The 6,589-nt window shown below is 34.5% G+C and overlaps 1 pseudogene; it reads right to left on the reverse strand.

Annotated features, from left to right (window-relative positions):
- Positions 1-636: 636 nt before the first annotated feature.
- LOC114385283 lies at positions 637-5,129 on the reverse strand (annotated as a pseudogene).
- Positions 5,130-6,589: the final 1,460 nt, after the last annotated feature.

A 6,589-nucleotide genomic window follows, 5' to 3' on the forward strand; every position in this document is an offset into this window, starting at 1 on the left:
TACCCATAAACTTCCAATCATGCAAACTTCACGCACGAAATATCCTATCTTTCACATGAGAGGTTGTGTTCGAGATCACATTGTCTAGAGATATAGTCAAATTAGTGTATATAAATGTGGGACATCTCTAACCTTACAAGCCGATTTTATAAAATTGATTTAAAGCTTAAATATATTTTTAATTTTTCAAATTTCAGTAAGTATTTTTTAGTTCTTCAAAAAAAAATATTTTTATTAGTCCCTCAAATTTTCGAGAAGTTACTTTTAGTCTCTCTTTGTTTATTGAGTTTATGATTTCACAATTTATTACGATTTTTAACCACCAAAATTTATTTATTTTTAGTTCAATCTTATAAAAAATTATTCCTTACGATTTTAAACAGTTTATACCTGATAAGCTTGTAAGATGATTGTTACGATTTTTAACCACAAAACAGTTTATACCTGATAAGATTGTAAATTAATAGTTCAGGAAAATATAGTGTTCTTATATAGGTTAAATCCCCGAGTAATATAACTGGTTGCATATTAAGTGAAAAACAGTAAGATGGAAACTTTGGAACCCAGCTACCCCATGTATGCTTTATGACTCTTAATGGGTATGAAAAAATACAGCAAAAAAACTGGCTCAGTTACTCAAGTGAGGTAGGCTTGGTGACTAGAAATTACATATCTCAAATAGCCGTCACAGCAGTTCAACCTTGATGTAGGCAAGGCAAAGCATTCTCAGAATGTGAACATACCAACATTAACATACATGATCAACAAAATCCCTTGACGAAAAACAAAATAACAGGAAAGAAAATGTAGTTCCACGGACATCGGATGCTCACAAGATAGCATGCCTTTTCTATTTGATTGTGGATCTCATTTTAGGAATTTATTGATGTAATGAACTTGGCAAGTAATTTATCTTCCATTTTCTTTTCCTTTTCCTAAAGGCAGAGGTCTTTCTCATACTCCCAGACATTTACAAGGCTTTCCACCTTTATTTCTTCTTCAATGACAAAGGTAATGATGGTTAAAACCCATATAGCAATGGATCAAATAATCAAAACATACAATAAAAACTGATGAGTAGTGGGTAAGAGAGGCAAAGACTGAGTGAATCATAGTCTTACCATATATTCTACACCAAGGTGGTTCCCCACCTTCTGATCAAGTGAAGCAACTATTCTCAGACAATTGCTAGCTGATTTGATTTTATCCAGTGAAAGACCTGTCATCTTTGCAATTTCATAATCATCTGGGCATTTCTTGTGCATGCATTTCATGGCTTTTCGAGCTTTCTGGATCTGATTTATTGCCCTGTTCAACGGCTACTAAAAAGAATAATGAAGATGAAAAGAACATGGATCAAATTTTTGGTCATCTTCGATGAGACTGATACTAAAACAATCTCCTAAGCAGAAGAGGAACTGGTGCAGAACCAGAAAACAAAATTTCGTAGATATTGTGAATGAAACAGGGAGACCTTGATAGAATTGAAAAGATAACAAGAACAAAGAAAAAACAGACGGGTTGCCTACTAAAACAGTCTGTCCCAGAGCCAAGAGTGATAATAATCACCAAAAACAGAATCATCCCCTTTCCCCCAATCTGTTACTAATAACCGTAAAGATAACAAAAGGCAAAATATCTAACTCCACACCCCAAAATACCCCTTCACTAACAATTATGACCAAATCACCCTTCTAATGTCCTTTCCTCACGTAAACACGCCCCCACCTTCCTTGGTTGCCTTCGTGTACTAAAGGCTCACGTAATTCTTCACCCATGGTTGTATCAGGAACATACAGGAATTACAATTCCTCGAGCATATCGTGCCACCACTCTTAAAATTGATTTCCTTATCCAGTACTGCACATAGGTTGAGAATTTGTAGCCCCTTGAACTGTCAAATCTCCCAGCTCCTTGAAGAACACCTACATATCCTGCCTGTGAAATATGAAGAAAAGACAAGAATCAATGAGAAGCTAATCGAAATAGGATTCATGTAGGTGTTAATAGTTGCAATGGATCAATGAGAAACAAACTGAAGTAAGATTCATGCAGGTGTCGATAGTTACATTTTAATTCTATCATTTCAATTTGTAGTCAACTGCATGAAAATATTGACCTAAGTATTGATGGAACTATGGAAGCGCACTACAAATTTTAATTGTCCTTTCATGTTATCATATATGTTTACAAAATGTTCAAATCATAAAGATACAATGAAATGCATGTGACATTGACCCTAAGACATTAAACTAACAGCCAAAATGATTACATTCATCATGTGCAGCATGACCTATAAGGTTTTGGGTCTATCCTATATAAGAGCTTGCCTGTGGTTAGCTTTCCATGGTTATCTCTTTCTGATACTATGCAGACATATATATTGCTAAATTGCACAAGTTTAAAATATTATATTATTATAACCACCACCCTTCCAAAAGAAAAGAAAAAAAGTCTCGTTTCAGACGCCTTGTATTCAATGAATCCTTGAAACTTTCTGGAACACTGATATTAATTAATATTATAGTTAAAACTAAGGATGAAGAAGTCATTTTCCAAGCTCATGATCATTTTCTTCACGAAAAATTCAGTCTTAGTACCTTTTTTACCTGCTAATAATTTTCTATTTTCAGTTTATCCACATAATACAATCTTTCCAATGGGTGTGTTTTATCTAGTTGAGAATATAAATTTCAATGCATCATGGTAAGCTCAGAGTGATTTATTATGAAAGGAAATATTATAAACGATCACATGTAATAATTGTCTTTAAAGTTAGAGATCATAAAATGTGGGTGCACAGGAATTGATTTAGATGAAAACATCATGTAGGGAAAAGTGTAATTTATGCTATGCCTCTCTACATGACCTTTCTTTCATTGGACGGATATCTTTGAATTATTTACTGTGATTTTAACTATCATGAGTTGTTAAGTAGCTCTATAAAATATCAACTCTTCTCAGGAAACTAGGGTTCTTGAGATATAATTTACAAGTATATATGATGAGTGCACAAATAGGTAAAAGACAAACAGAATCTTGTCCTCATAAGGAACAATGACAAATTACAAACAAAATCCTGAGCAATGACATTTGGAACAAACCTGAAGTAAATCATCCAAAGCTATTCCCATACCCATGTATTTTCTGGCAAGGTATAGAACTAAGGAATGAGTACTTTGTATGAGTTCATCCCGACAATAATAGCCATGATGCAATAGCTGCTGTAGCACCTTCTCATCAACTCCAGATGCTTCTGCCCCGTTACTCAAGCTTGCTACTTGCTTGGTATCCTCTTCTATAGCTGTCCTAATTTTCTCTAACTCTGCTAGCACCTAGAATAGTACAGAATTTCGATGTTTATGTGATTTACAACAACGGTACAAAATCCCATATTTTCTAGATAATACACTAACCTTTAAACCTTTTGATATCTCTGCCTCCCTTTTAGCAACTATTATTCTTTTATTTTTAGTATTCGGCACTCTTTTCACAACTGAAGCTGAGAAACCTAATAGATCTTCCTGATTAGCTTTTAAAGTCAATGACTGGGATGAAACTGCCGTGGCAACAAATTCTCTCTTCTGGTTTTATTTTCCTTTCTCTTTCTAGACTGTACAACAACTTTGTCCTTATAGTCATTCACTTTGTCAGCATAGTCTGACACAGGTGAGGTTCCAAGTGATCTTGATAGACAAACATTGAATAACTTAAGAGCACCAAGCTTTTCTAGTTGCAATATAATAGCCTTTTCCAACCTCAGTGCTTCATAATCAGCAAACGTTTCTTCTAAAACAAATAGGTTATCCATTAACAAACAAAAATGCTGTGCCCTGAATGACTCAAACTTCATAGAAACAGTAGATACCTCTCCAAAATGCATTTGGGTATTATCAATCATTTTATTTACACTACTCAGTGACCGCTTTCCTTTGTTTTCCTGGGAAAGTAACATCTTGTAAGACCTTTATTTTAGCTATCAATGTGGAGCTTATTTGGATATAAACTTATTCATTAGTACTGAGAAGAAAATCAAAAAGGTAAAATATACTTTATGCATAAGCTAAAATCAGCTTTTGGAGAAGCTAAATGGGAGAGCTACTATAAATTAGCTTATGCATAAGCTAGTTTTAACTTATGAGAGAAGCCTAATTCATTTTATCTTCTTCTTTTCCTCTCCCATAAGTACTTACTGAAAAAATCATCCATTCATGACAATAACGGATTTGACTATTCTAAAATGAAAAAGTAAGGATACATACAACCTTATTTTCTCACTTAGACAAGTCAAATCCCAATATAATAATGTCACATGAATTACTTTCAAATAGGAAAATCATAAGGGTTGCCATAAAGGATTATGTTGAACCTGAATTTCTTCTCTTCCTAATGAATCATTTTCCAAGGTTTCCAAGGCAGATGACGAAAATGCGAATTTTGCAAAACTTCTCCCTCCTCATAAAATGTTGAGGGCAAAGATAACCTCGTGGAGTTGAAACAAGTTTCCCTGACTCCAGCTGCACTATATTTTACCCAAAATTCAAATCAATAGAAAGGAAATAGAAACACACTACTTGTTAACCATAATTTCTATGTATGGTCACTTATCTATCAACCAGAATCATCGTTTATATGACTTTTAAGCAATTATTGTAACAATTAATAAACTAATAACAGATGATGATTATAAATAATTGGATGACAGTTTAATAACTCTTCCATCCTCTTTTTTAGTGACAAAAAAATATTGTTTGTAAAGAATAAACTGTGCCAATGACAAATATAACAATAATAAGTAGAAATAATTGGTAATGAAGCTGTAAAAGGAAAGAAGAGAAACGACCAGAAGGTGAAGAAAGGCAGAGAGGTGAATTGGTGAAGGAATGAGGAGTGTGAAGAGACACACAATATCTGAGCCTGGGATTTAGCGCGAAACCAACACCCATAGTGTTTTTTTGATGCGCTGAGTGAGGGATAGAGAAAGAGGGTCCATGAAACGGTCGTTGAAGTTCAGAGAAGGAAGGGAAAGAATTATTAGAATAGGAAGGTCATAAAAGAGCGTTATGCAATACGCAATGTGGATATCATGTGGCGCGTTGCTGTCACTCCCACCACCAGTTCTTCATCTCCCTCGCACTGGCTGGAATATTTTTTTTTTTTTTAATTTTAAAAAAGGATTCCAGGGCCTGGATTGTTAGGGCCCAACTTTTATAGTTTCATTTTATTTGCGATTGCTATTTATATCCTAAATTTGCACCTCACACCCGCTCCCCATCCCCCTCCTCACAAAAAGCCGGCTCAGATGGGCTGATGCAAACCTGCAAATTTATGCCTCGCGCCAACAATATTTTCACTCTTTTAGCTTTTGATTTTTGTCACTGCCAACATTTTTACTCAGATGTTATTTTAGATTAAATTAGTTTTTCTTCCTCTAATTTTTTAAGTTTGATTTAATCCTTTAATTTTTTTATATTCAATCAGGTCTTATAATTTTAAATTAGGTTCAATTTGATATTATTATCTAAATTGAACTAATGGTGTTAGAAAAATAAGTGGTAACAACACATTTTTTAACACACTTTATAATTGGTTGAAATTCATTAAAAATTATGAATTCTAGTTTGTCTTATCTTTCCTTTAATGACTCTCTCTCTCTCTCTCTCTCTCTCTCTCTCTCTCTCAATTTTATACTTTTTAATCAATTTTAACTTATAGGACAACATGTGTTAGAAAGAATGTATTGCTAGCACTCCTCTTTGATCAAAGTTTTATTGAAAACTATAAATTTATGAGTATGGGTATTAAATAAGAAGTGAGACTCACAATTTGTGATTAAAAACAAATTTTAGCCAATAACAAAATGTGTTTGAAAGAGTATGTTACCAAAAGTATTGCCATTATTTCTCAAATTGCTCTTCGCTTGAATTGGTTCGTGTAGTGTCTAGAGTCTACAAAATGGACATGGCACTCCAACGCACACGTCAACCCTCCATGTCAGCCTTGACACAGGAGCACAAACACATCTCCCTTGGTAGCCAGGCCACTAGGCCGCCAGATTATCCCTAGATAACTCATTATTTGAATATTAATGATAATGTTATAAACCCATTATCAAGTGGCGGGTACTCAATTATCTATAAGAGGCGAATTATCTATAAGTTACAACTTATCTACTAGCTATTATCTACTAGCTAGGAATGATCTGCAAGGGTTGTTACACTACAGTAACAACCCCTACAAACAAGAACCTAAAGCTCTCATCTCACTTTATAAATACCAAGTTTTATCTCACCCTTTTTAATTTTATTCTCAACTAATTCACGTACTTACTTGAGTGTCGGAGTCTTTTGTTTTGAATTTCCCCCTTGCATTCTCCTAACAGAGTGTGCCTCAAGTCCAACGCATGAGATCATGGAGCCCATCTTGGCCACGTCGACCCTGTGTCAGTCTTCTCCTGATTTATGTAAGTACATTTAGCACCCACTATGTGGCATTTCACACGATCTAGCCTCAGACACTGGACACCTTTAGAGCACTGCAATCCTCCCCTAACAACCATTACTAATATCAACACTCTCCAAAAACTCCA

Source organism: Glycine soja, chromosome 14 (genome assembly GCF_004193775.1).
Source record: "Glycine soja cultivar W05 chromosome 14, ASM419377v2, whole genome shotgun sequence".
In the NCBI taxonomy this organism is placed as follows: domain Eukaryota; kingdom Viridiplantae; phylum Streptophyta; class Magnoliopsida; order Fabales; family Fabaceae; genus Glycine; species Glycine soja.